Source organism: Polyodon spathula, chromosome 54, assembly GCF_017654505.1.
Source record: "Polyodon spathula isolate WHYD16114869_AA chromosome 54, ASM1765450v1, whole genome shotgun sequence".
NCBI lineage: Eukaryota > Metazoa > Chordata > Actinopteri > Acipenseriformes > Polyodontidae > Polyodon > Polyodon spathula.
Window position 1 is genome coordinate 1,353,344 of NC_054587.1, and position 17,947 is coordinate 1,371,290.

Genomic DNA, 17,947 nt, shown 5'->3' on the forward strand with positions numbered 1-17,947 from the left:
ACACATCGGGATCTGTGCATAACATAGAGCAGTGCTTCCCAACCTTTTCTGTGCTGCTATATAATATTTTTTGGACCCACCACCCTATTTTCTTCAACTCAACTCGCCCTCTAATACAAGAGTAAACCTCCTAAAAACAATTCAAGCCATCCTCAAAAGAATTTCTTATCAGTTTATGCCAGTTTGCTTTGAAAGCTGTTCAATGCCACAGGCTACAAGAAGTCGGAGCAGTAGGTAATATTATCTCTAGATACCTAGGTAATACAACTTTCTAATTTATCCCTCATGTAAGATTTTAAGGGCAGAATTTTCAAAAGGTTAGAAAATAAGAACATAAGAAAATTTACAAAGGAGGCCTTTCGGCCCATCTTGCTCGTAGTAGCTTATTGATCCCAGAATCTCATCGAGCAGCTTCTTGAAGGATCCCAGGGTGTCAGCTTCAACAACATTACTGGGGAGTTGATTCCAGACCCTCACAATTCTCTGTGTAAAAAAGTGCCTCCTATTTTCTGTTCTGAATGCCCCTTTGTCTAATCTCCATTTGTAACCCCTGGTCCTTGTTTCTTTTTTCAGGCTGAAAAAGTCCCTTGGGTCGACACTGTCAATACCTTTTAGAATTTTGAATGCTTGAATTAGGTCGCCACGTAGTCTTCTTTGTTCAAGACTGAACAGATTCAATTCTTTTAGCCTGTCTGCATATGACATGCCTTTTAAACCCAGAATAATTCTGGTTGCTCTTCTTTGCACTCTTTCTAGAGCAGCAATATCCTTTTTGTAGCGAGGTGACCAGAACTGAACAGAATATTCAAGATGAGGTCTTACTAGTGCATTGTACAGTTTTAACATTATTTCCCTTGATTTAAATTCAACACTTTTCACAATGTATCCGAGCATCTTGTTAGCCTTTTTTATAGCTTCCCCACATTGCCTAGATGAAGACATTTCTGAGTCAACAAAAACTCCTAGGTCTTTTTCATAGATTCCTTCTCCAATTTCAGTATCTCCCATATGATATTTATAATACACATTTTTATTGCCTGTGTACAGTACCTTACTTACACTTTTCTCTATTAAATGTCATTTGCCATGTGTCTGCACAGTTCTGAATCTTGTCTAGATCATTTTGAAAGACCTCTGCTGCTGCATCAGTGTTTGCCACTCCTCCTATTTTTGTGTCATCTGCGAATTTAACAAGTTTGCTTACTATACCAGAATATAAATCATTAATGTAGATTAGGAATAGCAGAGGACCTAATACTGATCCCTGTGGTACACCGCTGGTTACCACACTCCATTCTGAGGTTTCTCCTCTAATCAGTACTTTCTGTTTTCTACATGTTAACCACCCCCTAATCCATGTACATGTGTTTCCTTGAATCCCAGCTGCGTTCAGTTTGAGAATTAATCTTTTGTGAGGGACTTCGTCAAAAGCTTTCTGGCAATCGAAATAAACCATGTCACATGTTTTGCAATAATCCATTATCAATGTTGCATCCTGAAAAAAATCAAGCAGGTTAGTTAGACACGATCTCCCTTTCCAAAAACCACGCTGACTGTCTCCCAGAAAAACTGTTACCATATATGGAATTTTCCTTTTAGGATCTTATTATAATTTCCATAAGTTTACATATATCATAAAAAAACGGTGTCTAAGTTGCACTGGTGTATAAGTCCCCTGTCCCCGTCCCCATCGCCCAATTTCAGGCCTATAGGTCACACCAGTGTATAAGAAGCTCCACTCTTTTTAGGGCCCCCTAAAAATACCTAGAAAATACATCTATACAGTTTTTACAGTAATAAAAATCAGGCTTATTGGTCTGCAGTTACCTGGATCTTGGTTAGCAGTTTGTAAATTACTTCTTTCATTTCTTTGAGTACTATTGGGAGGATCTCATCTGGCCCAGGGGATTTGTTTATTTGAAGAGCTCCTAGTCCCTTTAACACTTCTGCCTCAGTTATGCTAAAGTTATTTAAAACTGGATAGGAACTGGATGACATGTGGGGCATGTTGTCAGTACCCTCCTTTGTAAAAACTTGTGAAAAGTAATCATTTAATATATTTGCTATTTTTTTTCTTCATCTACAATTTTGCCATTTGTATCTCTTAAACATTTAATCTCCTCTTTGAATGTTCGCTTGCTGTTGTAATATTGGAAAAACATTTTGGAATTGGTTTTAGCCCCCTTAGCAATGTTAATTTCTATCTCTCTCCTGACCTTTCTAACTTCCTTTTTAACTTGCATTTGCAGTTAAAAAAAGGCATTTCACTGCCCTCCAGTGTATGATAAAGCAACTACATGGAAATAAATAAATACATACATAAATAAAGGGACTGGCTGTGTGTTGAGTTTTGTGAAGCAGAACACACACTTAAAACAAAAAAACTGCACACTTTGGAAAAGTATCTATCTATCTATCTATCTATATCTATATATAGCTCTAGCCAAGAGCTATGGAGCAGATGTGTGGAGAGGCTGAAATTTTATTTTGAAGCAAATAGGGTGACTGAGGCAAATAAGAAACATGTCAGTCTACTCAGCGTCTGCGGCAGTGTTTATGGATCAGTGAGAGATCTATTAGTGCCTTTGGAGTCATCTGAGGTTTCTTTCTGCTGTGGGAAATCATTCTGAGCCCAAACCTGGAAAGTGAGAGCCAAGCTAGAAAGGCTGCAAGCCTGTAACATATTCAGAGTGGGCTGCACCAATTGTGCCAGTCCTGAAACATAGTGGTTCAATCAGAATTTGTGGAGACAACAAGCTGATAGCCAATGTGGCGTCACGACTGGAGAAGTACCCTCTTCCGTGGATCGACATGTCACATGACTATCAATAGTTGTTAGCTGAAGAGTCCCACAATGTAGTCACCATCAATACACACAAGGGCTTGTTCCAATATACCTGCCTACCCTTTGGAACATCTTCTGTTTGTGCAATTTTCCAGAGGACCATGGAGGGACTTTTTGCTTGAATTGATCACATGGTAGTCTAGCTTGATGACATTCTGGTGATGGGTTTGATAGAAGAAGAACACTTGGAGGAGGTTTTGTCTGGACCAGAGAACGCTGATCTGAGGCTGAAGAAGTCAAAGTGTGCTTTCCAGGTGCCTGATGTAGCGTATCTTGGGCACAAGGTGTCTGTAAGAGGACTGTAAACACTTGATTGTGCAGGCAATCAAGGCAGCCCCGGGGCCATGAGATGTGGGAGAGCTAGGCGCTTATCTGGGTCTGCTGAATTATTATGCCCATCTTTCTTCCCGATCTGTCCTCAGTGTTGGGCCCACTGCATGACCTCAAAAAGAGTGAGGCAAAGTTCCACAGAAGTCAGCTTTTCAGAAGTCCAAGGAATTGTTCTCGTTGGCTGCATTGCTGGTGCATTATCATCCGTCTTGACCATTGGTGGTTACTGGTGATGCATTGCCTGTAGGGGCAGTAGGGGCAGTATTGGAGACAGCACTGAGAAGCCAATCTGTTTTGCATCACACTCACTAGCTCCTCCAGAGAAGCGATATTCTCGATTAGAGAAGGGAGGCCTCGCAATAATATTCACTATTAAAAACTTTCGCCAATATGTATATATATATGGTCGCAGCTTCACCATTCAAACAGATCATAAGCCATTACTCTGGCTTCTTGAAGAGCCTAAGAACACCCAACCTACTGCGTCAGGTCGTCTGCAAAGGTGGACCCTCATGTTGATGGAATACCAATACATGCTGGTGTATAAACTGGGCCTACAATTGCCAAAGCCGAGGGTCTCAGCAGGTTGACCTTGCCATATGCAACACCAGATCCCCTTGCGCCGCTGGAACTTATGTGTGCTGAGACAGCTGCAATCGGCTCCGATCACCTGCCAGCAGCTGAGGCAGTGGACATCCTGAGACCCTCTGCTATCTAATGTGTGTCAGCTAGTCAAAGAGGGCTGGCCCCATGTGAGCCCATCTGGGGATTTACAGCCCTACTTTAATAAGCATAACAAACTGTGTGGAGAAGATGGCATCCTGTTTTGGGGGCTGAGAGTAGTCATGCCATCAAGCACTTTTGGAAGAGCTTCACAAGACTCATTCCGGTATCTCAGAGGTGAAAGCCACAGCTTGAACCTACATGTGGTGGCCTGGATTGGACACTGCTGTGGAAGAACTAGTGAAGACATATGGATTGTGTCAGCAGTTAAGGAAGGCTCTGGCAGAGGCTCCCATTTGCCCATGGAAATGGCCCGGCCGGCCAAATCAATATTGATTAAGCAGGTCTGTTTTTGGGAGACATGTTCCTTGTCATAGTAGACGCACACTCCAAGTGGATGTGTTCCCAGCAAAGTTAGCAACTTCAGCCACTACCATAGAGCATTTAAGACAGGTGTTTAGTGTTCACGACTTGTCATACACAGTCGTTTTGGACAATTCTATCGTTTTCACAAGTACTGAGTTCAAAGGCTTTCTCGCAGCTAACAGTATTCGCCACATCACCTCTGCACCTTACCATCCTGCCACAAATGGTCTAGTGGAAAGGGCAATGGAGACCTTGAAGTCTGCACTTAAAAAAATATGGACGGCACTCTGAAGACACGCCTCACACAACAACTGGCCTAAGAACCAGGTTGGATCTACTGAGACCGGGTGTCCATGGTAGAGTCTTCCATGTTCAGGAGACGATGAAGCAGAGTCAGAACAGCCATCAACCTGCATAACTGTTATCCTCAGGGTCCGATGTTTGGGTTAAGGACTTACCAGGATGGCAAAATGGATCCGTGGATCTGTGGTTGCTCTTGTGGGACCCCATTCATACAGACTGGATGTATCTGGTAATGTGATGAGGCGTCATGTAGACCATCTGCTGTCCAGGCAGGAGGCTAGTGTACCCTTTGAGTTGGACCCTGATTCCAACAGCGTGGCCGAAGAGTTAGACCTGGTCCGCTAGAAGGCCTTAGCAGCAATCCCTTTTCATCTGATCCACCTGATCCAGCGAGATGCAGAACTCCCTTGAAGGCTGTTTCCTTGAGCCCTGCAGTAAGCCAGTGATTCCAGAATCAACTGCAGTCCATTAGTGCCGTTCTTCGGAGAGTGCCCTTGCGCATGGATATGTAGTTAGCAGTGGTGGGAAGGTACGGCCAGAATAATCCTGCTTCCCTTACTGCTAGAGATGGGGCAGTCTACCCCCCCTGTCAGTCAGAGTTTGTTATGTTGTAATCCTGTAATGAGGGGGAGTTTAAATGTTCATTCTTAGGGGGGGGGGTGGTAACCAAAGGGTTAAAGTTATCTGTATGCATGTGTGCCTGCAGGTGCGTGGATGTGGTGGGTGGAGTGAATAAAACAGTTCAGTGTGTTTTCCTTTAGTGGTCACGATGTAACACTTAACCAAGCCCTGCAGAAACAATAGGTAGCTATTCTTCTGAACCAGCTTCCAATAACAAATTCCTTTGGCTTTGAAGATTGTGTAAGGCGTTTAATTGTTGATACACAATAAGTGTCTTCAGAAGGCCTTACTGGAAGAGTTCACAGTGTGAGGAGGTGACAGAGCAAAAGGGACAGTGCGGTGTTTAGGCTTGATTACAGTCTCACTCACATTTCTTCTCCCTCATTCTCACTTCCTGTGTGCCCTAACCCCACTCAATGTACAGGAACCCTGATTGCCAAAATGAAAACATTCATTCAAACCTGTAATTTAAAGGTGTAGAGCAGACGCACGTTCAAGAATTAAGAAAGAACGGTTGAGCATGGCAACGACAGTGATGTCAGCACACTGACGTGTTAAAAAACGTGGGAGCTGTTGAAGTCTTTAGACTCCCCTTAAAAACGGTGGCGTCAGGGTATTTGTATTCGCTGGTTGCCGATATTCACGTAGTCTTAAATGTAGTTAGAGAAACACAATCCCAAACATATAGGAAAGTCGATTCAAATGCTGAACCAGCGAGGCAGTGCGCTGCACGAGATGATGAATGCTCTAAATGTATTGAGGTATTGATATTATCTGAATAAATGACATTTTCCAGCAGAAAGGCATGCTAAGCACAAAATCTATTATCTCTGCCAGAGATTAATTGAAAGTGTACAGCCTGGCTAGGACCAACAAAACAGAGTCAAGACCCCCCCCCCCCCCCCCCCCCCGTGCAGCACTTTGTGTGGGCATATTAGCGAATGCAGCACTTTAACTGAATGAGAGAGGCTTATAATTTATAATGTTTAATGAAAACATGCACACAGAAAGACCGCTGATGTGTTTTTAAGCACAAGCTGGCTGTGTTGTTCTCATTGTCAAAATGTCAGTTATTAATCCTAATTTTAGTCTGGTCACTTCATTCTCCTGATGTAAAGGACTCTGAATGGTGCTTTTTGTTTCTGGAAGCTAATGCAGCACTCGTGTAGAACAGACGAGGCAAACGAAGCTCAATTGAAACAGAACGAATGCACCATCCCAGAGTCACCTTTCTTGATTTACCAGACTAGGACATAAGGATTAGGCTCAGACTAGACGAGACTGCGATCATGGATCTCTGTAAAGAGATTAGGGATGATTTAGAGTGTCTATCCGAAAGGAATATAGCCCTACCTGTATCTCCTAAAGTGGGTCCTGGGGGAGATGGGGCTGGCATTAGTCAAGCTCCCATGTCCCGTACTATTTATGAAGTAAATTCTTCATTGATGAAGAGGACACAGGCTTATGTTCCCTCAAAACCAAAGGGAGTCAGATATCTAGGAAGTACAGGCTGTATATATATATATATATATATATATAATATATATATATATATATTATATATATATATAGATACCAAAGGATAGACATTGTCCTCGGTATCAGATATTATACACACATTGCTTTGCAAATATCCAGCAGGGAAACAGCCATGTTTTTCTCAGTAGGAAGAACTTTCCTTTTTTAAACATACAGGTGGTGTGCGATGCCAAGTGTATCGTCACTCATGGGTCTGCCCGCTATCCAGGATCTTGCCACGATCCATATATACTGCAAAATTCCAATTTAGGGCGATTGTACCACAACTGACCAAAATTATAATTGTTTCAATTCACTGGTGGTTTTATTGTACACTGTTTTAGTTGCACTAATTCTTTTATTTTTTACTCTGTGTTTTAATTATTTTTATACCCAAAGGGAGACCCCAGTAAGCAGTTATATGTATGTGTTTTTATCCTTTCAATTATTTTACTACTGGCACAGTCAGAAGTGATCGGGACCTTAATTTCAGTCAGGTGTAAGTCATCAACACCACATTAGTTTCCCTATTTAACTGGAACAAAAAGAATAGAGAGGGAGAGGGGGCAGGTGGAACCGGACCATGGCTATTTTGGACTGAAAGAAGAGAAGCAGCACTGGAGCCAAAACCAATACAACTGGTTTCTGAATATCATAAAAACGATTTTGAACATCTGTTGCATTTCTTTTGGCAGAGCCCACATTGTTTACAGGAGTGGTTATGGAATCAAAGATTCTCTTTTTATATTTAGGACCCATCTGTCTGTTTAAAAACAGTGCAGTTTTATTTTGCACGACCAGCTCTATTATTTAGTTTGATTCAGCCGTGTCTGGACAGGTGAACAAAGCGAATGTCAGGGAATCTATAGGAAGAGACACTGATCACTTGTGGGATTGTATGTAAATTGGGAACAGCAAATGCAGGATTTGAATTAATTTGAGTAAAAAGAGATTCTCATGCTGCTTTGCGAATACGTTTGAATACAGCCTTGAGAATGGAGCCGACTCACTTAAGATTCCTTATTCCAGTGAAGAACCAATTCTGCCAAAAATTTCAATGTTTGAGAATAGAGCTCTGTGTGTGTAAGGAAATTATGGAAGTAGGTGTGTGTATATCTTGTTCAATCTTTTTTTCCTTTAAAAAAAATTTGACTCAGTTTTTTTTACTTTCTAAGCTTGAAAAGCAAATGCATAAACCGAGAATCAAGTGTTTTGTGGGCTGCCGTTTTCTGGTTTTAAAAGTATGGAATAAAAAATGTGCTTCTCCTGTTTTCTGACATTGCTTGCTGAAGTGAAACAAATACAGTCAAAAATGCTTAACATCACTTAAGAACATAAGAAAGTTTACAAACGAGAGGAGGCCATTCGGCCCATCTTGCTCATTTGGTTGTTAGTAGCTTATTGATCCCAAAATCTCATCAAGCAGCTTCTTGAAGGATCCCAGGGTATCAGCTTCAACAACATTACTGGGGAGTTGATTCCAGACCCTCACAATTCTCTGTGTAAAAAAGTGCCTCCTATTTTCTGTTCTGAATGCCGCTTTGTCTAAACTCCATTTGTGACCCCTGGTCCTCGTTTCTTTTTTCAGGTCGAAAAAGTCCCTTGGGTCGACACTGTCAATACCTTTTAGAATTTTGAATGCTTGAATTAGGTCGCCACGTAGTCTTCTTTGTTCAAGACTGAACAGATTCAATTCTTTTAGCCTGTCTGCATATGACATGCCTTTTAAGCCCGGAATAATTCTGGTCGCTCTTCTTTGCACTCTTTCTAGAGCAGCAATATCTTTTTTATAGTGAGGTGACCAGAACTGCACACAATATTCAAGATGAGGTATTACTAGTGCATTGTACAGTTTTAACATTACTTCCCTTGATTTAAATTCAACACTTTTCACAATATATCCAAGCATCTTGTTGGCCTTTTTTATAGCTTCCCCACATTGTCTAGATGAAGACATTTCTGAGTCAACAAAAACTCCTAGGTCTTTTTCATAGATTCCTTCTCCAATTTCAGTATCTCCCATATGATATTTATAATGTACATTTTTATTTCCTGTGTGCAGTACCTTACACTTTTCTCTATTAAATGTCATTTGCCATGTGTCTGCCCAGTTCTGAATCTTGTCTAGATCATTTTGAATGACCTTTGCTGCTGCAACAGTGTTTGCCACTCCTCCTACTTTTGTGTCGTCTGCAAATTTAACAAGTTTGCTTACTATACCAGAATCTAAATCATTAATGTAGATTAGGAATAGCAGAGGACCTAATATTGATCCCTGTGGTACACCGCTGGTTACCACACTCCATTCTGAGGTTTTTCCTCTAATTGGTATTTTCTGTTTTCTACATGTTAACCACTCCCTACTACATGTTATTTTAAAATAAGGGGGACTGAGCTTGCAAGGAGTTCACTGATAATCTAACAACCCAAACAACAAACCTTGAAACTTGGCAGCAGCAGAATGATTGGTTCTGGTTAAACCAGGTAAGCCCTTCTCGCTGTGGCTTTTTAGACAAGACTTGTTTGCTGGGTCGTGGTGAAGGACTGGCCATTGTCCATCGATTGGGTATTACTGTTAATTCTATATCCTTCCCAGCTTTTAATTCATTTGAGTGTTTAGCATTTCAGTTAATTGCTGCATTAGCGTTGGTGGTGGTGGTCATCTATCGCCCTCCAACTCATTATTTATGAATGAGCTGTCTGCTTTACTATCATTTCTGTGTTCAAAGTACAACCAGCTTTTGATATTAGGTGATTTCAACATCCATGCTGATTCCCAGAACTGTTCTTTGGCCATTGAGTTATTGTCTCTCTTGGATTTTTTTGGGGTTAACTCAGCATGTAAATGGCCCAACCCATAATCAGGGTCAGATCTTGGATCTGGTCATTACCTCTGGCATGCTAGTTGATAATCTGCAGGCTGTTGAGTTGGCTTTTTCTGACAGTATGGCTATACTATTTGGACTTGAGCTACCAATACCTTTGATTAACCCTAAGCGTACAGTCAAGTAACATTAATCACTCAAGCTGGCTTTACTGAGGCTGTTTTAATTACACCCCTGCTTACTGAACAACCTGACGTATTGGAAGACATCATAAACTCTTACAATACTACTATGCATAACATTCTTGACAGTTTAGCACCAGAGAAAACGCGCAAGGTCTCATATACTCGCTGCTCCCCCTGGTATAGTGATCAGTTACATTCCATGAAAACAGCAGGGCGCAAACTTGAAAGCAGACGGAGGGATGCTGGCTTAACTGTCCACTGGCAGGCTTAAGGGCAGCATAAACACAGTTATAAGGCTGCTTTAAATTCGGCAAGATCATCCTTTTTTCCCAGCCTCATCAAGACTGGCTCTGATAATCCTAGGTGTCTTTTTTCAACTATAAATCAAATGCTGCAGCCAAACTGTCAGTCCACTCCCTCTGGCTCTACAGAGCAATGTCATAAGTTCCTGGAATTTTTCCAAACTAAAATAGACAACATTAGACAAGAGCTTGTATCTTCTTCCATGCCTGGTGTGTTGTCACCTTTAACAACAGAATTTATGGGGTCTCTGTTCTCAGACTTCGTTGAGATTGCGCCATCATGCCTGACAAAAATCGTGACTCAAATGAATCCTACACCCAGCTCTCTAGTTCCTATCACAACATTTATTATCGCTGCTAATTCTTCAGCTTTGCTAAGATCGTCAATGTGTCTCTAAGCACTGGCACAGTTCCGTCTTCATTTAAATGTGCATCAGACACACCATTGCTAAAAAAGCCTACCTAGACCCAGAGATATTATGTAATTATAGGCCTATATCTAATCTGCCATTTTTGGCAAAAATTCTGGAACGTACAGTGGCTAACCAATTATCAAATCACCTATTGCAACACAGTCTGTATGACCCCCTTCAATCTGGATTTAGATCACTGCATAGTACAGAAACAGCTCTTGTAAAGGTGGTAAAAGATCTGTTCACTGCTGCAGATCCTGGAGGCTTACCTATATTGGTTCTCCTTGACCTTAGTGCCACATTTGACACAGTCAACCATGATATTCTTATTAGGTGCCTAGGGACCTCTGTTGGTATCGCTGGTACTGCACCGTGCTGGTTTATGTCTTATCTGTCAGACAGGAAGCAGTCTGTCTCGATGGGGACGTACTCGTCCTTTTCCAGACCGGTTTCCACAGGTGTCCCACAGGGCTCTATTCTAGGGTCTCTGTTATTTATTATCTATATGCTGCCACTTGGCCAGATAATCCAGCACCATGGAGTTAGTTTTCATTCTTATGCAGATGACACATCTTCAAACTAAACCCAATGCCTCAATTGCTGTTTCTGTACTCTCAAGCTGTTTGATTGAAATCAAACTATGGATGCAAGAACATTTTCTGCAGTCAAATTGCAGTAAGACGGGGGTTATGCTGCTGGGTTCACTGTGTCAGTTGAGTAACGTCAAGAACTTCAGCCTGGCTATTGATGAGTTGAAATTAGAGCGAGTTCCAGAATGAGAAATCTCGGTGTTCTTTTTGATCCTCGCCTAACTTTCAAAGCTCCTGCTCGAAATGTTACAAAGGTGTCTTTTTTCCATCTGCTTAAGGCCTGTTCTCTCTCTGCCTGATGCAGAGAGACTCGCGCATGCCTTCGTCTCCTCCCGACTCGACTACTGTAATGCATTGTTTGCTGGCGCCTCTAAACGTGTTATTAATAGGCTACAATATGTTCAGAACTCTGCTGCTCGAGTCCTAACGAGGTCTAAATCTTTTGTGCATATTACACCTGTCCTGGCATCTCTGCATTGGCTTCCTGTTAAGTTCAGGATGGAGTTCAAATTGCTACTGTTAACATATAAGGCCTTGAATGGTTTGACTCCTAGCTATATCTCTGATTTGTTAACTGTATATTCTCCTGTGCGAAACCTGAGATCTGCAGATGCTGGCCTCTTAACAGTGCCACAATCTCCTCAGTGTGCGTGTGTGTGTGTGTGTGTGTGTGTGTCTCAGTGTCTGTGTCAGTGTGTTTCTCTGTCTCTCTGTCTATCTGTCTGTGTGTCTGTGGCAAAGTGGTTGACAGTGTGCAGGTGCCAGGTGATTAAAGAACAGACAGACCATTGTAATCCAGGTGAATCCAGGTTTGTTTTTATTGGTTGTTTTTGTCCAGTGCCTGACAGCGAAACAAACAGTAAATAATAATGCTGGTCAGTAATACAGCGGCTGTATTATTTACATTTATAATCCCTGGGCTGGTCCTGAAATAATAGTCCCGCTATTGTATCCCCACATTAAACATAAAACACATACACAAGTCCGTTTAGTGCGTGAATTAGTGATTGTGGCGCCATACAGTTTACAATGGTACAAGTGAAGTGCTGTCCCAGGTTTGTGCTGGCCTCTGGCAACTGCTTTGGAACGTGTTAGCCATCTAGTGAATACAGTCAACAATAGACAGTACAAACAAACACAATTTATTTCACCAGCAGTACAGGTCCTTCCAGGTCAATGACACAACCAAAATGAAGGAACAGATAACATCGCTTCGACCCCTATTTATACTGTCGCTCACGACTCCTTGGTAAACGATTGCAGCTGCTTTTTGTGATCTGCAGCTGCCACATCATCACCCTCCGAGTCAGAAGAGGTTAGCGTACCGAAGCTCCGTCTCTTTTCTACATGACCGACTTCCTTTTAACCCTCGGAACGAAGTGTCAGGCCAAGCAGTCCAGAGTACTCTGTTCCTGTTACTTAGCGCCCTCACAGGTCGAGAGGGAGATTTACCACCAAGGATCACTGTCTTTCTATCGCAGTGTCTCAGTGTGTTTCTGTCTGTCTGTATCTGTGTCTCTCAATGTGGGCAGGGCGGGCGTAACTAACTGGCAGCCTGCAAAGGGGGTGGCAAAAAAGGTACATAATTACATTTTATACTTCACATTTATTTAATGGTAAAATGTTCAGCATCTTAGATCACTTTTTCTTGTTCTGCAAAACGTATTGCTGATGTTCTGGAACCATATCACGACAGAGGTGAAAGTTCATTTCTTACCAGTACTGTATTATTTCTGAGTGGTCGTTTTATGATCTAAACAGCGGTTTAACCTTTCCATCTCCAGTACTGTTGTTTCCAACAGCGACCACCGGGTGTACCAGCAACTGTGTGCAAGCTTAGACCGCTGCTGTAAAACTCAGACCTGCCCCATTACAGCCAGGTTTGTTGTGTGTGTACTCACTTGTTTGCATCTCCTTCTGCAATGAACCCAGCATGTTTATATTTTAAATATTTTGCAAGTGTTGTGTATTGAATTGACAGCACCTTTAATTGTGTCCAGTTGTAATATGGGAATAGCATGCTGCAGCTCTCATGCTCAGTGTTGCTGAAGTTCTGATCTGACAGCTCTGATGATTTACACACCATTTACTTTTCGGTAAATTTTTTATTGCAATCAAGTAAGCTGCAGTACACAGTTCTTAATGACAGTCCCAAGTATTTCTGTGTGTTCTGCTTTCACATTTTGTAAATGGTCAGTTTGAGAAATAAACTCAAAATAAACTGACCCTGCTTTGGTACAAAACTCACTTTACATACTGTTTTACAGAATGGTGACGGTGCTCTTAAATTACTGTGCCCGAATCTTTGGCTGAAGCGATATTACCGGCTTATCATCTGACTGTGGGATCGTGTGCAGTGAAATCATACTTCAACTCCTGACGGGAAACAATGCAGCTGGATCTGTCAATACCAAGATGCAACAGATGAAAAAAATCCATTCGTGTTGCCTCAAAACATTATAGCGAAAGACAACATTGTTTTTTCGGAGTTCACAAATCTAACTTTTCTCAGCTTGGTACTGTAACCTTTTCAAAACTGTCTGTACACCTTGACCAGAGCAGCGACACACACACAGCTACTGTACTTCTAAAAGGTATTGACAGTGTCGACCCAAGGGACTTTTTCTGCCTGAAAAAAGAAACAAGGACCAGGGGTCACAAATGGAGTTTAGAAAAAGGGGCATTCAGAACAGAAAATAGGAGACACTTTTTTACACAGAGAATTGTGAGGGTCTGGAATCAACTCCCCAGTAATGTTGTTGAAGCTGACACCCTGGGATCCTTCAAGAAGCTGCTTGATGAGATTCTGGGATCAATAAGCTACTAACAACCCCCGGTCCTTTATCGCCATATCCACCCTTCGCATGTTTTTGCGAAACCTGGTACAGGACACGACCCCGCGATGCGGTTCACCTGGCGGATTCGGCACCTCCCTCATGGTGGCAATGCGCCGTTACGCGGTGAGAGAGACCTACGGCTTCCAACCATTCCCTATGCTGGATGCGGAAGGGTTGAGTAAGGGTTTACGCGGAGGTGAGAGACTACCACTCAGCGGTGAGACTGCCTACGTAGGTGACGGCAAGTGGTGAGGCCCTACTCAATAGCAGCGGGCATACCTGTCGTTCAGGGAGACCGTCGGGTACGATTATAGGACTTCGTCTCCATCCGGATCAACACATGTGTACCCCTCAGCACTGGAAGAAAGTGGTGGAGAGCAAGGGATACCGCTTGCAACTCCAGCATGTTTATGTGCAGGGATGTCCAAAGGTCCGTCCAGAATCCATCTCAGACTCCTCTGCCTAATGGGCAGGGACAAAATACACGTCCCCAGGTGGTCCCAGGCGCAGAGGTCCGGAAGCGTCTGCTGCCTTCGGTTCAACGACCCCCCAACCCAAGTTAGAGGCGTCTGTCGTCACCAGTTGGCGGTTCAACACCATTCCCATTCGCAGACAATCCAGAGGGTCGCCCAGTCACCCCTGACAGTGACGGGACCAACTGTCAGGTGACAGTCTGCATCTGAGCAGCGTGTCAGCAGTTCGAGTGCGCCTTTGCGCCCTTCCCTCGTGGGAAGGGTACGACGCGGCCAGCGTGAGGGGACACCTCGCACTCCCAGAGTGGGATCTCTGTAAGGTCTCCTCCATACAGGTTTCCTTCAAAGGGATAACCAAAGGAACATATCTATCGAGTCTCTGTGGATGGGTTACCTCAGAGGGTACCTACCAGCGCACATAAGGACATATCAGCATATGTAACTTTCTGTGGTCGTCTTCGAATTACAAATGGAAACTACAAGTAATTTGAATGTTATACTGTATTTATTATAATTGTATAATTGACATTGTTTCAAATGCCATGCAAATAATCCTTACCAAGAGAGTCACACAGCAAATCCTACAGTGTTAAACTGATGAGATAACAATGATCAGGGTCAAAATAATATTGATCAGTGCTGCTGTAACTCTGACTTGAGTCACGACACCGGAGGATTTGCTGTGCAGACTATAACTCAATTCCTACAGTTAGATTCCAGTTTTATAGTACGTTAATTCGAGTGCATAGGATGTACAAATAAGATCAATGAAAATCCAGGTCATAATAAATGAAGTAACGTTATTCCTGTATGTGCATGTGTAATTCTACGTTACTTTTAGGTCACACAAAACTTCATTGTAGAGCTCATAGGACATAGCACGTACCACCATCTCTGAAGGTAACTAGTACTTATAACAGTTTTCATCTCGACTATTTTTACCCACAAGGTGTTCGTGAAATTTTTGACTTCACACACAGACCCAGAATGCAAAGTTTCCCCGTTGCGTTTGGGCTCGGTGTTCCGTTCGCCAGTCGTTTGACCTGGGTGTCCTCTTAATTTTACCTGTAACGCCTGGACTATTCCCTGAGATCTCTTCAGGTGCTCCCTCTACGTCCTCCGGTGGGCGCCCGTCACCGTCTCGTGGGACGCTACCTCCGTCCCGCCCCCAACGGGTGTGGCCTCAACCAGCAAAGGACAGAGTGGTGCATCTCGAGCACGAAGTCTGGCACTGGACACCGGAGTCGCGTCGTTCTTAGCGAACACACCTGTCTCGGTCTCGACGACCGTGACCTTGGTCTCTAGGACGAAGGCATCGGTCTCCGTGGACACTGCCTTAGACTTGGGGGACCTTGGTACGAGATCTTGACTCGTAACGGGCTCGACGTTGTCCTAGACTTCCCCAGCTCTAGAACTGGCATTGCCTGAGCTTCAACAGAAGCTGCAACTGTCGGAAGAGGAGGTGAGGAGTGTACCTCCAATATAGCCCCAACCTCCACCCCTGCAAAGCAGTCCGTTGCTGATGGGTACGGTCCCTTGCCCCGTGCTCCAGGACACCCTGCGTAAGGTTCCCAATTTCCTGCCGCTGGACCTGGAGCCCAGGAGTGTGCTCCACCAGGCACAGTCCCTCGCCTGGTCCTCCACTGCGCTTCCCCTGCAACCCCAGACGTTGCGACGCTGACGGTAGACATCGCTTGAGCTCCCCCTGCCTGTCGCTGTGCTCCCCCTGGCGGTTCAGAGGCCCAGCCTCACACCGATGCCTGCTGCACCACCCAACAGGCCAGCAAGCAAGTCACCCCTGTCACCACGGTGGGGTCCCTAGTCGCTGGTCCCTGGGCGCGCCGGAGGGATTGATCCACCCTCAAGTTGCCAGTGGAAGAGGGCGAAAATTTACATTTCTGGACTGGAGGGGGGGTGGTCTTTCAAGGATGGAGGGAGATGGCCATTAAATTGCTGGTGTCTTACAAAGACACAGGGGAGGATGTGTGAGCAGGGAGAGGGTTAATTCATCCCTGCTAAAAAAGAAAACATGTCCCTATGCATGTTTTTGGTTAATTCAATGTTTTTGTTAATTGTTTTATTAGTTCATTATCACCTGCACCTGGCTACTGTTGTAAATTCGAGCCAGGTGCAGGGTATTTAAAGGAAACAGCCAGTCTGTTCAGGGCTGTTGAGTAGAAGGGACCAGTAAGGGTGCTCTGTCTCCGAGCAGTCAGACCGTAAGTTTTGTAAAAAAGACTGCTTGCTTTGTTTTGTTGCCAGGTAAACGGCTTAACCATCCTGCTAGCTAGTCAGGGACCTGCATTGAAACGAGCTAAGTGTTTGTCTGTTTTTGTTTATTTTCGTTTCGTGGTTGCATTATTAAAAATAGCGCATTAAAACTCAAGTGTGTGTCTTACATTCTTAAAGGGGCAAACAAACTATATATATACACACACACACACACACACACAAATATACATACAATTAAAAAATAAAAAGTGAAAAGGGGAGCGCGGCAAAACTTTGTTTGCCTAAGGTGGCAAAAATCCTCGCTCCGGCCCTGAATGTGCGTGTGCCTCAGCCTGTGTGTCTGCCTAACTGCCAGTGCGTTTACAATATTAAAAAGAAGCTTTAGTGAGGTATCTGTTTAAATGGAGTCAGCCAGGGACTTAATAAGATTCACTTCAGGGAGAAACACAGACACACCACACACTGAGATTTGTATCGCAAGGAATTACAGGCATGCCTCGGAGTCAACTGCAACTTTAATGAAACTAAACTCTGGGAGAATGTACTAAACTAATACAGACACCACGAAGAAGGATTTATATTGTAGTGTCACGCTGAACAGCTATTTGCATGTCTAGTTTGCCTCTGAAGTCCAGTGTTTTGCAAACCAAATCAGAAGGTACAGATGTCCTCTATCACCGCCTCTCTCTCTCTCCTGTCTCCTCTCCGCTCCTCTCCTCCCTCCCCTCCCCTCACCTCTCTGGCACATTCTTGTCTCTCAAAAACATTGCATGTTAGAACAGGTTATAATAGAGGAGGAGAGATGTAATCAAATGAGTTTACTACACACTTTACAGAAACGATGGGGAGATAAATACATATTATATTTGCTGTAATGCTTTGTTAACTTTTAACAAGGGAGAGAAAGAGTCCATATAAAAGTGACCAAGGAGAAAGCACAGCCAAGTGTAATAAAGAACAGTGAAAGCAGGGTAAAGCACAGAGAGGTCTGGTAAAGCATAGGGAAGCATTGTAAAGCACAGAGAGGTCTGGTAAAGCATAGGGAAGCATTGTAAAGCACAGAGAGGTCTGGTAAAGCATACGGAAGCATTGTAAAGTACAGAGAGGTCTGGTAAAGCATAGGGAAGCATTGTAAAGCACAGAGAGGTCTGGTAAAGCATAGGGAAGCATTGTAAAGCACAGAGAGGTCTGGTAAAGCATAGGGAAGCATTGTAAAGCACAGAGAGGTCTGGTAAAGCATAGGGAAGCATTGTAAAGCACAGAGAGGTCTGGTAAAGCATAGGGAAGCATTGTAAAGCACAGAGAGGTCTGGTAAAGCACAGGGAAGCATTGTAAAGCACAGAGAGGTCTGGTAAAGCATAGGGAAGCATTGTAAAGCACAGAG